The sequence below is a fragment of the Monodelphis domestica genome, chromosome 2, assembly GCF_027887165.1.
Source record: "Monodelphis domestica isolate mMonDom1 chromosome 2, mMonDom1.pri, whole genome shotgun sequence".
NCBI classification, from domain to species: Eukaryota; Metazoa; Chordata; class Mammalia; order Didelphimorphia; family Didelphidae; genus Monodelphis; species Monodelphis domestica.
In genome coordinates, this window is record NC_077228.1 from 462,347,289 (window position 1) to 462,368,097 (window position 20,809).

General features: G+C 35.5%; 1 protein-coding gene across 10 annotated transcripts in view; it reads left to right on the top strand.

Moving 5' to 3' along the window:
- The window catches only part of PTBP2 (polypyrimidine tract binding protein 2), a 139,949-nt gene that overhangs the window by 75,065 nt on the left and 44,075 nt on the right, over positions 1-20,809 (top strand). The window lies entirely within an intron of this gene.

The window sequence follows — 20,809 nt, forward strand, 5'->3', positions numbered from 1 at the left end:
GAATGAATGAAAAGCATATATAAAGAATTTACTATATATCAGAATCTGTGCTAAGCTCTGGGGATAGAAATGGAAAAAATAAGTCCCTGCCCTTGATGAGTCTTATACTCTAAAGGGAAAAGAAAACATACAAATGAATGGTAGCTTCTTGAGGTTCTTTGAGCAGCAAAAGTCACTGGGATAAGTGAAATCAAAGATCATATGATTGGTGTATCTTTTCTAGTGATGGTAATGTTGGTTTAATTATTCCATAGAAAGTTGATACTGGAAGTGTATCTGTGGTATAGTAGAGGGCAGGATGACTAGGGAATAGCATTTTTGGGATCTGGATTAGACTATAAATAGTGAAGGATCACTGTCCAGATTACATGAGACAGATGGCAAGGTGCCAGATTGGAAATAGAGTCTGGAGTATAGGAACATAGGATGGGAATTGCAGTGTGGAATTCTAGGTCAGGATAAAAGCAGTAGAGACTCAGTGATCAGAAACCTGGGTTCTCAGGGCAGTTGGTAGAATGCCACTATTAATAAATTTTTAGTGAGAACAATGCACCTGAATGTACATATTGTTTTAGATAAATCTTAGTTCAGCATTTTATGACATAGCAGTTTGAGCATCTGGTTCTCAGGTCAGTTTATTTCAATACTTGTTTTATGTTTGTAGTTTATTTCAATACTTGTTTTATGTTTGTTGTAACTGAGAAAGATCCATAAATCCAAAAAGAAGCAGTTCACTGTTTACTATACTTAGTCATGATACTTACCTTTTTTTTTTATTCCTATCCAATAGTTATGGAAAGGCTTTTACAACAATTTGGCTAGCAAGTTATCATCCTCCTTAATGTTGATTAGTTGTTCTTGCAGTAATAAGAGCCCTTAAATGTCATTTTCACTGATGAAATCATATCCGTATCTATTGTCAGCATTTGACAAGACCAAGAACCTTTATCTCAGAAACTTTCTTTTCTGAATCTTTGTTAGCTTGTGACTGAAGGAACAGTTGCTTGGCAGCATCTCTCTAAAGATTGCTTCCCAGAATGATGGTTGTGGGTTCTGTGATGGAAGCATTGATATTCCAAAGGCTCTATTTGAGAGAGAGATGGTGGTCAAGGTGTAGTGGTGGTGGTGGTGGAGGTGGTGGAGGTGGTGGTGGTGGTGGGGGTGCTGCTGGTGCTGGTGTTACTTGTTTCATCATGTATGCTTCTCTGTCTCTCAGGGTACCTTGGTACTCTTCAGCTAGTCTTAGCTTACCTGCCCTGTGTGTGGCAGTGTGTGTTAGCAGTTGGTGGAGATGCTGGTCTCTTCTCCATGGAGATGTTTCTTCTCCAAATAGTGTCTTTGAGGGCTTGGCTGGAAATAGGTTTGGTGGTCTGGGTGCTGGTGGCGCTGCCACTCTCTGGACACGTAAGACTGTTGGTCAGCAGTTTTTGTTTGTGGTTATGAGGAAAGTGGGCCCCATTTCCATAATGATTTCTCCTGTCAGTAATGGCTGTGAGTATTGGGGTAGTAGCAAGTCTGATGGCTTAAGGGATACTATTATTCCCAAGGTTCTCTAATTTAGGGTCCTGGGCTATCCATAACAGGACAAGAAAAGTCTTTTCTACTTCCTCCAGCCAATAATGCTTTCCTTTCAGTCATTTTGTATCTGTTTTGTCTATAACTAAATGTACATGTTATCTCCCCTAACTAGTTCATAAGATCTTGTAAGACAAATTCTGTTTAGTTTTTGTCCGAGTGACGATAGTCCTTTGTGGAGTAGAATTTTGGGTGAGCTTGCACCCCCAGAAATCACTCCAACAAACAGACAGATTTAGATAGATGGTTGCAGAGAAAATGTGACCTCTATTAGGAAGGGGAGAGGATAGGAAGCACTGCCTGATTGGTCTACCCAAAGCAAGTGTCCAAAGATATTCACATAAATTCAGAACTTATAGCGATTTAACAATACTTCTCTGTTGCCCACCACCAATGTGTAATAGTGTCTGTATATGTTATATTTTCTTTATCTTGTCCTACCCTCCTTAAGTTTCCCAGAACTCTCAACCCCATGAAAGCATTCCTTAAGTTTAGAATTTCTAAGTTGAGTCAGAATTTAGACATGTCCACGACTTTCCAGGCTGAAACATTTAGGACAGGAAGTTAAGATTAAGAGGTCTTTTCCCATGGGAAATAGGACACTGGCACAGTTCCATGGAAATGAAAAGAAGAGGAGAAAAGGGGCGGGGTTTGGCCACATTAGAAAAGAGTGGATTAAAGGTGTATGTTTATGTATAAAATAAAAAATATATATCTGCTTGTGGGGGGTGATTACTCTTCAAAAGGAAGGATTGATATCTCTTCTGAAGGGCACCTAACTTTTACTAATTTTCTATAGGAAATTGCCAGTCTGTGATTACTAATACTAATTAATGTATGCTGGAGTATAATGCACAATTTCATACCATATAGTACCTAGTACAGCAACTGGAAGCTAGTTACTGCTCAATAAGTGCTTGTTGATTGGATGTCAGATAGGATTCGAGATGCCTTGGAGAGTGATTAAGGTTTTGATAGATATGTGGTGGTATTCTATACAGGGTAAATGGCAAGAGTAAAAGTACAGAGATGGGAAAATGTTTGTTGTATTCAGTAGGTGATTAGTTAGTCCACTTTGTCCAGGACCATGGCTTTCTATAAAAGGATAATGAGAAATGAAGCTGGAAAGCCATAGAGGTTTAGTGTAAACCCCCACGGTATGACTGGTTCATCCTTTTAGAGCAAAGGTCCTTACAAATCTAGTTGTATTGAAAAGGGAAGAGGAAGCGGAGTCAGCCAGGGTAAGAAACTGAAACTTTATTGTTAGGAAGTGGTTAATTGATTTCCTTTCTTTTTAATATAAATTTCATTGCTCATTTGTTCCCCAGGCCTTACATTATTATTTGATTGAAAAATTATTCTGAATTTAATAGTTTAAAAAATTCATTCTATTAAGTGTAACCATCCCCTGTGTTAAAAAAGCTAGTAATACATGTGTATATAAGATATTATTCAATCTGCAGAGCCTTGTTTGTTTATTTATGATTTTCATACAACTTTGAAGACATCTTGAAATAGCCCTCTGGTCCTTAGGTTTGGAATCAGTTAGCCTATGATATTTTTTGAATGGAATAATGAATGAATATGACCTTAAGGATAGATTCTATCTTTCTAAGCAAGTGAATTATTAATTTTAAACATTTTCTGTTTGCCTTCTAACTTAGTATTTTGAACGACTTTTACCTATTTTAGTCTCAAGGGAAAGGCAGTTTTATGAGGTAAAAAACCAACATTGGATTGAGAGTCAGAGGAACTAGGTTCAAATCACGACTAAAATTCATTATTATTTATTAAATAACCTGCTAAGTGCCAGTTAACAAGGATATCAAAACAAATGAAGTAGTCTCAGCTCTCAATCGGCAGCTTATAGTCTACTAGGGGAGGAGTGTGTATATGTGTGTATGCTATTCCTATATGTTTGTATTTGGGCAAGTTTACACACATACATATACATCACCATATATACATATGTGTATACATATAATATAAAATTGATATAAGATAATTTAGGGATAGAAGGCACTAGAAGTTGGACAGAATCAGGAAATGTTTCCTTGGAGAATGTAGTGCCTGCATTGAGTGGTTAGAGATATATATTTTCTCTTAAGAACTGGGTTAGGTGCAATTCAAATATGTTGATGTGCTGTCTCTTTGTTGCCTTTATTATTGTTAGTGACATTTTAGGTTATTTCTATGATTTGTTCTTTGATCCTCATATTCTTTAGGATTAAGTCTCTAAATTTTTATTTCTTTCATTAGTGATTCATTATTAAAGATTTATGTTTTTCCTCACTTATTTGAGGTTTTGGTGCCCTAATACCTGTTTACTCTTTCTGAAGGTATGATACAAAACTGGAAAGCATGTATATTCCTTTCCATGCCTTTTCAATAATCTCCAGCTGTTTATTATACCAAACTTTTCTAGAATTCTATTCATGTCCTTCAATTTTTCCAACATTTTTTGGGGTAGATTTGTCTTAGAGGGGTAAATTGAGGTTTCTCATCATAGTTTTATTCCTGATTTCTATCTGTAACACTTCAGTTGTTTCCTTAATAGATTATATCATTTAGATCATATATTGATATAAACCTAATTGTGATGTGTTTTTGTAAAATGTAGTTTTCCTCTTGATTTTAATTAGTCCGTGTCTTTTCTTCTGTTGCTTAGTCTGAGATCATTTGCTTAAACAACTCTTTCTGTGGCATGCCCTCCCCACAATATGCATACTCCTTTTTTTTTTTTTAACTTGAGCTGAAGCCAAACAGATTTGCCCTGCATGTGCCTTCCCCCTACCCCCATTCCCTTATTTTAACTCCTGTGTGCATCTTTTTTAAGTTTAGTTCTTGAAAACAAAGTAATGCTGGATTCTGCTTTCTGGTTGATTGTTCTATATGCTTCCATTTTATGGGTGAATTCATTCATATTTACAATTGTATTTGATTTCTGTATCTCTTTGTTTCCTGCCCACTTGTTATAAAGAAGAGGTTGGTGAGTTCAGTTCCATTATCCAGGTTTGGTGTAATAAGTTCTATTCCCCTGCCTCTACTTATCTTTCCTTCACTCAGAGCCCAGTTTCAGGCTCTTAACTTTTCATGCTTTTCAAAATCCATCCTCTTTAATTAGAAGCTTTTTTTTCCCTCTTAAGATTAATATCTCTCTTAATCTGCTTTCCTTCTTATTCTTTCCTTTACCTTCTTCCCATTTCCTTCTGTTTTCCTTTTTGAATGAAATAATTTTTTAGAATGTGTATATCCACTTTTAGAGAGAAATAATAAATAGAAATAAGTAAGATATGGTTTTATATATACATATATGCCAAATGTTGCCTTTTCTAACGGGAGGGGGTAGGACAAACAAATAAATTGATTAGTTAAAAAATAAATGAATTTCTATACCTATTTGTGTTTGGATATTGGTCTCTCGTTGGCCTAATTCTTGGAAAAGTAAGGCTCGTGTCCTTTACTTTTCCCTACTCCTTTCCATGTGTTTGTATAGTCTATATATCCTGATTTTGTCGAGAATTTCCCCCTATTTTTACTCTCCTCCCTCTAACTCCATGTCCAGTGCATTCCTCTTCACCTTTCCTGCTATTATTTTCAGATCATTAAAACATAACTGAACCACTCACAAGTCTTCTTTCTAATTAAAATTCCTCTTTGACTCTTCATAATGGTAGGATTCTGAGGGAATACAGATTTCATCTTCCCCATTTTAGAACATTAAAAATGTTTATATTAAAACAAATTTATTTTAGACTTTTATGATTTCTCACTCATGTTTACTTCTTTATATTTCTCATGACTTGTGTATTTGTATTTCAGAGTTTCTACTTACCTCTGCTCTTTTTGTCAGGAATGCTTGGAAGTCCTAATTATATTAAGGACCTCTTTTTTCTCCTGTAGTATTATGTTCAGCCTTTGCTGGGAATTTTATTCTTGACTCTAAATTCATATCTTTTACGTTCTCGAATATTGTTTTTCAAATTCTCTACTTCTTTTGGATGGTAACTACTAAATCTTGAGTCTTTATTGTGGCCCATTGTTACTTGAATTCCCTCTGGCAACTACATTTCTTTGAATTCGGAACTTTGGATTTCAATTCTAACATTCCTTGAGGGCTAATTTCAACAGATGGTATTTGAATTCTGTCTGATTGTACTTGGCTCTCTGGTTCTACAAGATCTTTGTGTAGTTTTTTTTCATGATTTACTGAAATATGCTCATAAATGTTTTGGAATCATTCTCTTTTAGGTTTGTATGAAATGCCCCTGTCACCATAATAGTTTTTTAAGATTGGATTCTTTTCTGTGCACTGATTCTTCTATCAAACTTCCTTGCTTTGGACTTAATGCTAGGGCCAGGCTCTTTAAATTTATATGGGGACTATATCAGCAGAGGATTTGTCTGCATTGATCTTGCTGATTTCTTGGGTTATTGCATGCTGAGTTATTTCAGGATCTCAGTGAGGGGTCAGGCTAGGGACCTGCAAGCTTTCAGTGCTCCTAAAGTGATCTGATTCAAGGCAAAGACTGATCACTTCTTTGCTAGCCTGAGGTCCTTCAAGTTGATACCTTGGGTTTGGGTCTATACAAATGCCTGTTGACTTGACGGTGGTTGAAAGTTCTAATTGATGCTTCTGTTTTCAGTCACTATTAGCCATTTGGAAAGCTCTGGTTGAGGGAGCTTGACTCAACCCCTGAATAAAAGTACATAGTCTAGGACCAGCTATTGTTCCTTTCCATCATGGCTACCTGTAGGGTACAGGTTGCTTCTCATTTGCTCTGGAGCTGGGGCCCTAGGACTGAGTAGTAAATAATATCTATCAGTTGTCATCTTTTTCTACATCCTACAGAAGGTTGAGGTCTCCCTTTATGCATCTAAGACCTCTTCTTGCCCACACAACTTCATTCCTATTCCCTATGTACTGAAACGGTCCACTGGTATACTTCTGCCCAGATCTTATCCCAAGCCCTACGGACTTGTGGGTTTGATTTCTGTGTGTTGAATTTGACTGGAGTTATAACCAACTTTTTTTTCCCCTTGGATTTTCTGATCAGTACTTATGTGCCTATGATCACACAATTAGTGTTGGAAACCAGATTTGAACTCATGTTTTCCTAATTTCATTTCTAGCATTTATCCAGTTTTACCATCTAGATGTCTAGCTAAATAGCTTAGGTACTTAGCTGTTACTTTTGAAGGTCATCCATTAAGAGAGTATATGGAGGACTTCTGGGTAAACATGGCTGCAATCTAGACGCAAATCACTTCCTCTCCCTGGCACCGAGCAAAATAGACTACCTCAAAAGAGCATAAAAATCATCCTTGGAAGAATGGAGAGACTCTCCAGTATGCCACAGTAACGAAGAAAACCCGCCCATATCATCCAGACCTCTGACCAAAAAGGAAAGGGAAAACCACCGAAGGGATGGCTCACACTGCCCAAGAGCAACTCTTCAAGAAGAAAGGGAAAAAAGTGACTATTGATAACCTTTATGGAGGGAAAACCCAGGGGACAGAAGAGAAAGAGGATGAAATTCAAACAAAATCAAAACATGCCCCCCAAAATGGAAATTATCCACAAGCTCTGGAAGAACTCAAAATGGAGCTTATCCAAAAGATGGAAACCTTCTTGCAAGAAAAATGGGGAAAAAGTCAGAAAGAGCTAAGACAGATAAGACCTCATAATTGGAGAAAGAGCTGGAGGCCACAACAGAAGGGCAGAACAAACTGAAAAGCAAAACCAGTCCTTAAAGACCAGAATCAAGCAACTGGAAGACAATGATCTTGCAAAACAGCAAGAATTAATACAGCAAAGTCAAAAAATTAAGGAATTAGAAGAAAACATAAAATATCTCACTGACAAGGTGACAGACCAGAAAAACAGAGGAAGGAGAGACAACTTGAGAAACATTGGTCTACCTGAAAAACCAGAGATAAACAAAAATCTCAATGCAATGCTACAAGAAATCATCCAAGAAAATTGCCCTAATATTCTCAAGCAAGGGGGCAAAATAGAAATAGAAATGGTTCATAGAACACCCTCTATACTAAATCCCCAAAAGACAACTCCCCGGAATGTAATCGCCAAATTCAAGAGCTTCCAAGCTAAGGAGAAAATCTTACAAGAAGCTAAGAAGAGGAACTTCAGATATAGAGGAGCCCCCATAAGGATCATGCAGGACTTAGCAGAGAACATGTTAAGAGACCTCAAAGCATGGAACACGCTATTCAGAAAGGCAAGAGAAATGGGTCCCCAACCAAGAATCAGCTACTCATCAAAACTACTATATATTTCCAGGGGAAAGTTTGGGCATTCAATAAAATAGAAGATTTCCAAGTATTTGCAAAGTAAAGACCAGAACTCAGTGGAAAGTTTGACATCCAAACACAAAGAGTAAGAGAAACATGAAAAGGTAAATATGAAAGAAATGGAAAAGGAGAATAATGTTATCTTTTTCTTTTATTCAAACTCTCTTCTATAAGGACTACATTTATATCAAATTATATATATTAATATGTGGGAAAATGTAATGTGTAAATCAAATTGTATGCATCATTAGAGTAGTTAGAAGAATTATGCATAGGAAAAGATTGGGGCATCAAGACGATATGGAGAAAGGGGGGAAAGAAAAAAAGGGAGGGTGGGAATTGTTGATGGTACTAAGATATACTTCAAGAAATAGAAAAATAACAAAATAGAATAATCTTTGTCACACAAAGATACTCATGGGAAGGGGAGGGGAAGAATTTTCCTATAAGAAGGAGAGGAAGAGAGTGCGAATTGGTATTACTTAAACCTTACTCTCAGTGAAATCAACTCTGAGAGGAAAGAACATCTAGATCCATTGGGATCTTGGATTCTATCTTATCCAACAGGGTAAGAGAGAAGGGGAAATTAAGGAGGGGCAGGGGGGAAGGAGTATAAAAAGGGAGGGAAGGAGAGGGGGGAGGGCAAGGGAACAAAAAGGGAGGGGCTAGAAAGGGAAGCATATCAAGGGAGAGACTAGGGGGACTGATCTAAAGTAAATCACTGGTCTAAAAGGTTATAGCCAAAGAAGAAAGGTCAGAATTAGGGGAGGATATCAAAATGCCAGGGAATCCACAGTGACAATCATAACTTTGACTGTGAATAGGTTGAACTCACCCAGAAGACGTATAGCAGAATGTATTAGAATCCAAAACCCTACCTTATGTTATCTTCAAGAAACACATATGAGGCTGGTTGATACTCACATGGTTACAATTAAAGGATGGACCGTTTGGGCTTCAGCTGATAGAAAGAAGGCAGGAGTTGCAATCATGATATCTGACAAAGCCAAAGCACAAATAGACCTGATCAAAAGGGATAGGGAAGGTAAATATATTCTGTTAAAAGGGAGTATAGACAACGAGGAAATATCACTAATCAACATGTATGCACCAAATGGTATAGCACCCAAATTTCTAATGGAGAAACTAGGAGAATTGAAGGAGGAAATAGACAGTAATATCATATTAGTGGGAGACTTGAACCAACCACTATCAAATTTAGATAATCAAATAAAAAAATAAATAAGAAAGAGGTAAAAGATGTGAATGAAATCTTAGAAAAATTAGAGTTAATAGACATATGGAGAAAAATAAATAGGGACAAAAAGGAATACACCTTCACCACATGGCACATTCACAAAGATTGACCATAAACTAGGTCACCGAAGCATGGCATACAAATGCAGAAAAGCAGAAATAATACATGCCACCTTTTCAGATCATAAGGCAATAAAAATAATGATCATTAAGGGTACAAGGAGAGCCAAATCAAAAATTAATTGGAAATTAAATAATATGATACTCCAAAATCTGTTAGTTAGAGAACAAATCATAGAAACAATTAATAATTTCATTGAGGAAAATGACAATGGTGAGAGATCCTTCCAAACCTTGTGGGATGCAGCCAAATCAGTACTCAGAGGAAAATTCATATCCCTGAGTGCATATATTAACAAATTAGGGAGGGTAGAGATCAATGAATTGGAAATGCAAATTAAAAAATTTGAAAGCGAACAAATTAAAAACCCCCAGAAGAAAACCAAATTAGAGATCCTAAAAATTAAGTGAGAAATTCATAAAGTTGAAAGTGATAGATCTATTGAACTAATAATTAAGACTAGAAGCTGGTACTTTGACCAGTACTTTGTCTATTTTGTTTGTTATTTCAAAGTACCTTTGTCTATTTTGTTTGTTATTTCAATCTAATTTAAAAAAGGAAAGAAGAAAAGCAAATTAACAGCATGAAAGATGAAAAGGGGGACTTCACCTCCAATGTAGTGGAAATTAAGGCAATTATTAAAAACTACTTTGCCTAATTATATGGCAATAACAATACCAATCTAGGTGATATGGATGAACAAACATTTACAAAAATATAAATTGCATAGACTAACAGAAGAAGAAATAAAATTCTTAAATAATCCCATATCAGAAAAAGAAATCCAACAGGCCATCAAAGAACTTCCTAAGAAAAAATCCCCAGGGCCTGATGCATTCACAAGTGAATTCTATCAAACATTCAAAGAACAGCTATTCCCAATACTATACAAACTATTTGACATAAGTAAAGAGGGAGTTCTACCAAATTCCTTTCATGACACAAACATGGTACTGATTCCAAAGCCAAGTAGGTCAAAAATGGAGAAAGAAAACTATAGCCCAATCTCCCTATTGAATATAGATGCAAAAATCTTAAATAGGATACTAGCAATAAGGCTCCAGCAAGTGATCAGGAGGGTCATTCACTATGAATAAGTAGGATTTATATGAGGAATGCAGGGCTGGTTCATTGTTAGGAAAACCATCCACATAATTGACCATATCAACAAGCAAACCAACAAAAATCACATGATTATCTCAATAGATGCAGAAAAAGCTTTTGATAAAATACAACACCCATTCTTATTAAAAACACTAGGAAGCATAGGAATAGAAGGGTTGTTCCTAAAAATAATAAACAGTATATATCTAAAACCATCAGCTAACATCATCTGCAATGGGGATGAACTCGAAGCCTTCCCAATAAGATCAGGAGTGAAACAAGGATGCCCATTATCACCTCTACTATTTAACATTATACTAGAAACACTAGCAGTAGCAATTAGAGAAGAAAAAGAAATTGAAGGCATAATATAGGCAAGGATGAGACCAAGTTATCGCTCTTTGCGGATGATATGATGGTCTACTTAAAGAATCCTAGAGAATCAACCAAAAAGCTAATCAAAATAATCAACAACTTTAGCAAAGTTGCAGGATACAAAATAAACCCAATAAATCATCGGCATTTTATATCTTTCCAACACAGCTCAGCAGCAAGAATTAGAAAGAGAAATCCCATTCAAAATCACCTTAGACATAAGAAAGTACTTAGGAATCTATCTCCCGAGACAAACACAGGAACTATATGAACACAACTACAAAACACTCTCCATACAACTAAAACTAGACTTGAGCAATTGGAAAAACATTAACTGCTCATGGGTAGGACGAGCCAATATAATAAAAATGACCATCCTACCCAAACTTATTTATCTATTTAGTGCCATACCCATTGAACTTCCAAAAAAATGTTTTTACTGATTTAGAAAAAACCATAACAAAGTTCATTTGGAAGAACAAAGGATCAAAGATATATAGGGAAATAATGAAAAAAAATACAAAGGAAGGTGGCCTTGCAGTTCCAAATCTGAAACTACTATAAAGCAGCGGTCATCAAAACAATTTGGTACTGGCTAAGAGACAGAGGGATCAGTGGAATAGACTTGGGGCAAATAACCTCAGCAAGACAGTCTATGACAACCCCTAGGACCCTAGCTTCTGGTATAAAAATGCACTATTTGACAAAAACTGCTAGGAAAACTGGAAGACAGTGTGGGAGAGATTAGGTTTGGATCAACACCTCACACCCTACACCAAGATAAACTCAGAATGGGTGAATGACTTGAACATAAAGAAGGAAAGTATAAGTAAATTAGGTGAACCTCAGAATAGTATACATGTCAAACCTTTGGGAAGGGAAAGACTTTAAAACCAAGCAAGACATAGAAAGAGTCACAAAATGTAAAATAAACAATTTTGATTACATCAAATTAAAAAGTTTTTGTACAAACAAAACCAAAATGAGAAGGGAAGCAACAAATTGGGAAATAATTTTCATAACAATAACCTCTGACAAAGGTCTAATTACTCAAATTTTTAAGGAGCTAAATCAATTGTACAAAAAATCAAGCCATTCTCTAATTGATAAATGGGCAAGGGACATGAACAGGCAGTTTTCAGCCAAAGAAATCAAAACTATTAATAAGCACATGAAAAAGTTCTCCAAATGTCTTATAATCAGAGAGATGTAAATCAAAACAACTCTGAGGTATCACCTCACACCTAGCAGATTGGCTAACATGACAGCAAAGGAAAGTAATGAATGCTCGAGGGGATGTGGCAAAGTCAGGACATTAATTCATTGCTGGTGAAATTGTTAATTGATCCAACCATGCTGGAGGGCAATTTGGAACTATGCCCAAAGGGTGCTAAAAGCTTTTCTGCCCTTTGATCCAGCTATAGCACTGCTGGGTTTGTACCCCAAAGAGATAATAAGGAAAAAGACTTGTACAAGAATATTCATAGCTGCACTCTTTGTGGTGGCCAAAAATTAGAAAACGAGGGGATGCCCTTCAATTAGGGAATGGCTGAACAAATTGTGGTATATGTCAGTGTTGGAATACTATTGTGCTAAAAGAATAGTAAAGTGGAGGAATTCCATGCAGACTGGAACAACCTCCAGGAAGTGATATAGAGTGAAAGGAGCAGAACCAGGAAAAGGTTGTACACAGAGACTGATACACTGTGGTACAATTTAACGTAATGGACTTCTCCATTAATGTCAGTACAATGTCCCTGAACATTTTGCAGGGATCTAGGAGAAAAAGCACTATCCACAAGCAGAGGACAAATTGTGGGAGTAAAAACACCGAAGAAAAGCAACTGCTTGACTACAGGGGTGGAGGGGACATGTTTGAGTAGAGATACTAAATGAGCACCCTAATGCAAATACCAACACCATGGAAATGGTTTCGAATCAAGGACACATGTGATACCTACCGTGTGGAATTGCGTGTCGGCTATGGGTGGGGTGTTGGGGGGGTGGAAAGGATATGATCTTAATTTCCAAGGAATAATGTTTGAAAATGACCAAATAAAATAATGTTTCAAAATAAAAGAAAAAAAGAGTATATGGAGAGAAGAAGTCTCAGCACAGAGTTTTGACGAATACGTATAATTTGAAGGTGTGCCAGTTTTGATGATCTTGAAAAGATAACTGAGAAAGAGTGGTCAGACTGTTAGGAGAAGAGAATCAGGAGGAAGTAGTGCCATGAAAACCAAGGGAAGATCAAATATCCCACTGGAGATAATGGTCAGCAATATCATGTATTGCTGAGGTCAAGAATAAATGAATCAATAAAGAAAAAGTATTTAATAAGGACTTGCTTTGTTTGACAATTAGGTGTTGTGTTAATAAATATTGCATATGTAAATATAAAAGCCAGGATGTTTTTGCCTCAAACAGGCAACACTGTGAATAAAAGAGAATATTGGCCTAGAATGTCACAGGGTTGGATGAGTGGAGTTATAGGGCAGTGTGAGTCCTTTCCTAAAATGTTCTTAAATCTAGAAGTGGAAAGGGTGGGTAAGGGAGAATTCGTACTTAATGTGCAGGATGCTGAACAGAACAAGAAAGGTGAAGATTGAGAAAAAATAATTGGATTTGGCAGTTAACAGATCATTGATGACTTTAGAGAGAGCAATGCCAGTTCAGTGATTAGAAACCATGTTAAAAAGTTTGTGAAGTGAGAGGGAGAGGAAGAAATAGGTGCAGTGAGCATAGGATAGCTATTTTTACTAGTTTGTTTGAGAAAAGGAGGAGAAATATAAGACCAATATTAGTTCCTTAGAGGTTTATAACTTGAATTAAAGAAGTTAGTAGCTCACGTAAGTTTCTTATTTTATAGTGGATATCAAATCCTCATTAACGAATTTTGTTTTTTTCTTCACAATTCCATGATCTTCTTGGCATACAAAATAATACTTGAACAATTTTGCCTCCTGTTCCTGCAATGTACGAGCAATGGTCCCATTCCCTTCAGGATCTTCCTCTTCCCTCTGATAGACCTTAAAATCTCCCAAAACTTTTTGTTTTGTTGAACTTTTCCTACCTTAACAAGTTTCATCTCAAGATTTAAATTTTGTTTTCTTTTGTTTTAAGAAAATGGAGAATAGGATTTATTTGCAATAACAACCTTGTCACTAAGAAACCTTTAGGTTGGCCTTTGTCTTGACCTGAGCTGAACAATCACTCTGCAGTATCTTTTAATAACCCTTCAAGACCAGCTAAAAACAGTCAAAACCTCCAGTAACATTTAATCACCTTAACCAAACCGTAAGCCATTGTGTATTTATCAAATTTTCTCTGACTAGTGTGTCATTCCCAAACTCCATCCCTAGGTCACCAGGCTGTTTCCCTTCCCCCTCCTAAAATCTATGTAAACACCCTACTTTATGTAGTTCAATGTCCCAGGACTGCTATTCTTTGTGTCTTCCTAGATTAATCTGTCTGCTTTGGTAGTTCTGCATTTTTCAGGTCGACAGTAGGCATAGAAGAAACCAATATATGGGGAAATGTTAAATATTAAAGAGGTAAGAATAGAGAGCTCTGCCGTAGACTGTGTAACATTGAATAAATCATCTCATGTCTCTGGGGCTCAGTTTCCTCATCTGTAAAATGAAAGATTTGGACTAGATAACTTCTGAAGTACCTTCTAGCTCTAACATTTTGACTTTATTTAACTTCCTTCATCTCATCTATATTTTGTATACTTTCAAAAATGCTTTTGAATTCCTCATCTGATTTTTTTTTTACACACTCCCTCCTCATAACTCCTTTTATTTATCAGTCCTTGTAAGCTCTTGCTTAGTGTTAGACTTTGTCAGAAATGATGGGATTTGGGGAAAGTTTTGAAGGAATAAATAAGGGGTAGATAGAGGAAATGTAAGTAACTTAATAGATCTTTGTAAATTCAAATGATGAAAAAAAATGGAATGGGGATTAAGAAAAAAGTGAAATCTAGGATATCTACTGCTTCATGGATTGAAAAAAAAAATCACTTATCACCTTAATTCAGACCTTCATTACCTTTTCTCTAGATTGTTGTGCAGGCTTCTTCCTGCTTCAAGTCTCTTCCCATTCCAGTCCATTCTGCTGCCAAAGTAATTTTCCTTAAACCTCGATCTGACTGTATCATTCTAATTAGCAAACTCCAATATCTTCTTTTGCCTTCAGAATCAGATATTAACTCTATTGAACTTTTAAAGTCCTTCAAAACCCTGACCTAATCTATAATTTTATTGTGCTTTATTTCCGTAGTACTCTGCAATTCACGCAGACTGCCCTTTGTTTCTTTACATATTATATTTGACTTTTAATCTTTATACCTTTGTGCTGGCTTTCACCCATGTTTAGAAAATATTTCTCCCTGTGTTCTGCCATGCAGCATCCCTTTTTTCTTTCAAGGTTCATCTTAAAGCACAGACTTTTCTGATCTCCTCAATTTCTAGTCTCCTCAATCCCAAACTTCATTGAAATTTAAAAAATATTTCTTACTTATTTTACTTGTTTGAAAAAATGAGGATAAGAATAGTACCTATCTCCTGGGGCTGTTGTCAGGATCAAATGAGATAACATGTACAGAGCATTGCAAATTTGAAAGTGCTATGTGAATGCTACCTATTAATTCTCATTGTTATTTTTATCCTCATTTATTTTGCATGTGCTTATATATGTGTATATTATCTCTTCTATTAAAATGTAAGTTTCTTGGTAGTTTGAAATTATTTAATTTATTGTCTTTGTATCCCTAGCACATTGTATGACACATAATAGGCTTGTTTTTTCTGATTTAAGAAAAAACTCCTTGACATACTGAGAAAATTGACCAAATCACTGTATTTTTTGTTGTAGTTGCAGAATACTCAGTTAACTGAACAGTTATTTCATATGCTACATCAAAAACAACTGAAGATGAATGTGAACTATATTCCCATATCATTAGTTTGTGCTGAGCAACAACAGGAACTTTTCCATAAAATTTATAATCTGTATATATCGTTATATCAGTAAAGGTTATTGACTTTTGAAAATGCCAATAAAGGACAGGGCTTCTAAACATTATATAGTATCTTAACTGTTTTTTTAAAGGCTCTGTATAGTTTACAAATAAATATATAATTTCAGTATTTTTTTCTTTAAAAAGGAATAAGTTGTTCAGAGGTGTACTACCTCACACGTTTCAGATTAGCTATCATGACAGTAAAGGAAAATGATGAATGTTGGAGAGATTATGGAAGAAGTATACTAAAGCACTATTGGTAGGGTTCTAAACTGGTCCATCTTTTGTAGCAATTTTTTTAAAAGCTTGAAACTGTACCTAAAGGTCTACACAGACCACTACTAGGTCTGTATCCCAGAGATTGAAGAAAAAGAAAAAGGTTTTTTTGTGCAAAAATATTTATAGCAGCTTTTTTTATTGTAGTGACAAGAATTAGAAATTGAAAACATGTTCATTAATTTAGGAATCAATAATAAAGATGTAGTATGTGATCATTACTATGTTCTCATTCAGTTTTTATTGTTTCTCCTGAGCTTAAAGTAATGTGAGAGTAGCAGTTAGATGCAATTGTCTCACTTTCTTTCTTCTATAACTTTACCATAATATAGTAGGCTCTTAATAAATGGCTTTGATTATTGGTAATCATTGATTATTTGATAATCAAACACATTACATATCAGGGACTGTTTCAGGGGCTGGAGACAAAAATTCAGAAGTGAATCAGTACTTGTCATAGAGTTTGCATTCTAACAAGAGAAGAAAGCATGAACATAAATAATTATGTATAAAATGCATGGAAATCAGATGCAAAATTAACCCAGATGGGGAAGATGGCACTAACATCTGTATGGGACCAGAAAAGGCTTCATGTAGAAATTGGTGCTTGAGTTGAGCTTTTTTTTTTTTTAACCTTTACCTTCTGTTTTAGAATCAATACCGTGTATTTGGTTCTAAGGTAGAAGAGCTAGAAGGACTAGGCAGTGGCAAGTGTCTTGCCCAGGGCCATACAGCTAAGAAGCCTCTGAGGCCAGATTCAAACTTAGGACTGAGCCAAGTCTTGAAGGAAACTCTATGTTCCAAGTGGTAGAGCAGAAGAGGGAAAATATTCCATGCATGGAGGATAGCTAATTCAGAGTTAGAAATAGAAAATGAACTGGGTTGTTTCATTTGTTTTGTGCAAAACATCAAGAAATCCCATTTGTCTAGAATATCGGGGGGGGGGGGGTGTAATAAGACTGGTAACGGTAAGTTGGGGCTGGATTGTAAAGAACTTTTAAGTGTCAAAAAGGATTTTTTTCAGTGCTGCCTGAAATCCTGAGTTGACTCTACTCTAGCCTGAACTTAACCTACTTGAACTTATTTGTCATGACTTTTATCCCTTCATATCCTCCTCAGCCAAGTGATTTTGAACTCATACCTGTCATTATTCAAACCCTGGTCTCCATTTTTAACTGCCCATTCTCTTATTCCCATCCCCCTCAATCTAATCCCAGCATCCTAAAGCTACCCTTCTCTTCCACTGTGATTAGAAGCTCCACAAGTGTAACAAACTAGCTTTCATATTATTAGACCTTTTTCTATTTTATTTCTTCCATTTTCTTGTACTCACTGAGATTTGATGACTTACATTTTTCACTCAGGCCCCCTGATTCACTGATCATGGAGGGGAGTTGGAATATACCTTACTGCAATTTCCACATTCTTCCTCTACCACCTTAGAAATAACACCATTAGAAGCATACATCAAAACTATACTGAATTTATTGTTAAATTTCTAAATTTTTTATTTCTAGATCAGCATACTGACTCTTCCTCATTAAGAACAGTTTTTAATACTTTGGTAGAAATAAGTCTGAGATGAATCTGTATTTACCTTGAAAAAACCTGAGAAACTGATTTTATATAAGTAAATATATAGTATTTAAGTATCACTAATGTATATATATATATAAGGATACTATATACTAAATGCAATATACTAAATGCACTCCTTAACATCAGAGACTACCTTTCATCTGACTTTGCAGTGCCTTGCCCATAGTAGGTAATTAATAAAGTGACAATTTAGATAAAATAATTCCTTCCTTCATGAGGCTCATAGTCTGTTGAGAACTTTAAAACTCAAATATAGGAAACTCACATGCACTTTATTAAATTATAAGTTCATTAGACCCAGGTACAAGACAGGTGTGTGAAGTTTGAACATAACCATTATTGACCACAAGGCATCCAGGGAATCTTTTGGTTGGTTTCCATACTTTGACTCCATACACTAGTTCATTCTCTACTCAGCCTCCAAAGTAATCTTCCTAGGGTGCATTCTATGACCATCCATCCTCCTTTTAGTAAACTCCTTTAGCTCTCCATTCATTAACTGCAGGATAAAAAATAATATCCTCTCTCTGACTTTTAAAACCCTTCACAACTTGACCCTACCTTTCCTGCCTTCTCTTGACTTCCTTTTGTGTATTCTACTATCCAGTGTCACTCTTTTATCATATCTTTTCACTGACTTTGTTCTATATTTGAAATGTACTCTCTACTTATCCCCAGATTCCTTTTAAGATTCAGTTCAAATCCCAACTTCCACCTTTCAGTGGAAGCCTTCCCCATCCCCCTAATTCTAGTGCCTTTCCTTTGTTACTATTTCCTACTTATCTTGTATACATCTTATTTTGTATATATTTCTTTACATGTTATTTCTCCCATTAGATTGGGAAGTGCCTCAAGAGCAGGGACTCTTTTTGTATCCATTCTGCTTAGCACTATGCTTGGCACATAGTAGGTGCTTAATAAATCTCTTATGGATTGGTTGTAAGAGAATGGTATGTTCTTAAATAATTTAGTGTTTCTCTGAAATTGCTTTCAAATTTAAACTGTATATGTTGTTTATACAAGTCTCTTCTGCATCTAAATTTGAGTGTTTTGAGGGTGTGGGCCTTTTACAAATCTTTGTAGTCTAAATACTTAGAGTGTCTGGTATTTAGTGAGCACTTGATGAATGCTTGTTGATAAAGATGGTTCCATAAAGGAGATTGAGAAGGATCATTTAGTTAGGAAGAAATTAAGGGTAGTGTAATAAAAAGGCAAAGAGGAGAGAGTGTTCATGGTCAACTTTGTACAGTGTTATAGAGGCCACGAGTAAAAAGCTGTTAGATTGTGCAATTTAAAGAGATGATTATATATAATTTTTGAGAAAGCAATTTCAATTGAGAGATGAAATCAGATTAGAGAGGATTTTTGTAGGTATATATATTTTTTAAAGGAGTTATCTATATAGAATGAAATTTCGTGGGAGATGGTAGGATCTTGTTAAGAGTTTTGTTTTATTTTTTAAGAATGTTACATACAGCTTTGAGGTTATTTGCAGCCAGCCAGGTAGGAAGATTGCAGGTCAGAGAGACGGGGGTGGCTGATTATAGACATAATCTGCTGGAGAAAAGAAATGATCTGCATAGAGGATTTAGCTTAATCCCAGCAAGTCACATAGTTTGTTAAGACAAGTTTTAAATTGAATCTTCCATCCAGGGACTTTACAGAAGTGTTGCTTTTTTTTTTTTTAGTGACTTTATCATAGTTACTTTTTGTATAATTTTCCTATGATATATGATAGTTTTGAGTAATAATTGTGGGGGAACTAAGTTTCAGACACCTACAGATGAGTTTTTTTAACTCAAGCAGAGTATCCTTCATTATTTTGAAAAAAGGCCAAAATAATTGCCTTTTTTTTTTAAGGGAAAACAAAAATCAGAGAGGAAAAACCACCTTGTCTTTTTTCCTCCCCTTTGCTGTTGCTCCAATACCCATGATCCTTTGAGAAATATAAATTATATTTTCCTGTTATAGTACTCTTGCTTTATATATGTCTTTCTGTGCCAGTATGGGGTAAGAGTGACATAGATACTATTTTAAGGGTTGGAGGTCCTTTGGAATATTTGTGAGTGATCTGGGAATTCACAACCCTTTAAACCAAAGCAAAAAGTTATACCAACAGACAAGTCTCTAGAAGAATTTGAAAATTGTCTAGCTTCCCTACATTCATTTTTTCTTTACTTCACACTCTACATTCATCATATTGTGTGTGTGTGTGTGTGTGTGTGTGTGTGTGTGTGTGTGTGTGTGTGTGTGTGTGTGTGTGTGTGTGTAGTTAATGAAGGGGGTGGGGGGTACTCAATAGCCTGAGCAACGTTGTCTCTTTTAACTGCTGGTCTGCTGATACAAAATCTGTAATATTTGACATCTTTAATAAGAATGTTTTGGCTCATATTCTTTCTCTTTTGACTTTTGAAGCTAAAATAGAGATTTAATTGATCATAGATATAAGTAAGTGGCTTGGGGATAATGTCAATGAGAAATATGAAGCAGAACTTGTGATCAAGATGCAGTGTTGCTTATTGAGAAAGAGCAATATTTTTTCTCACATTCTTCCCATTGAAATGGATTGTGGGTGCTTTTGTCTCCTTTTAATAATTTTTTCTTAGTTAAAATTATAACCTAACTAAAATTGTCTCATTATGCATGACTTATTCTAGTATTTTTCTGGGCCAAATGATACTAAAATTATTGAGATATAAGGATAGGAATTGGAACTTTGTTTACATTGTATTGGGGATTCCTGGATGAGGAAACTCCCTTTTCTGCTTAAGTGATTTGCTCAGAGTCACAAGATATGTCAGAAACTTGAATGTTGGCATCTTACTGGCTTGAAGGCCTGCTCTCTGTCTACAAAGTCACACTATCCCTTCATGATATTATAAAAGTTAATATGTAATGTGTAATCTTTTTTCCACAGAGTTTCTGAAATAACCTCTTGAATCTTAATTTTTTCTTATATTACTGATTTCTCTTATTCTTTATGGTTTAGCACTGAGTATTAGGCAATGCTAACTAATAATATTTTTCTTAGAAGATGATGAAGTGATTTTCTTCATTTCTTTGAGAGCATACTTGTGAATTTTTAAAAATAATCCTATATATAAATATTCCATAATTATTTCACATTTATTATTTGACATGTTATTCTTGGTTTTAAAATAGCTTTG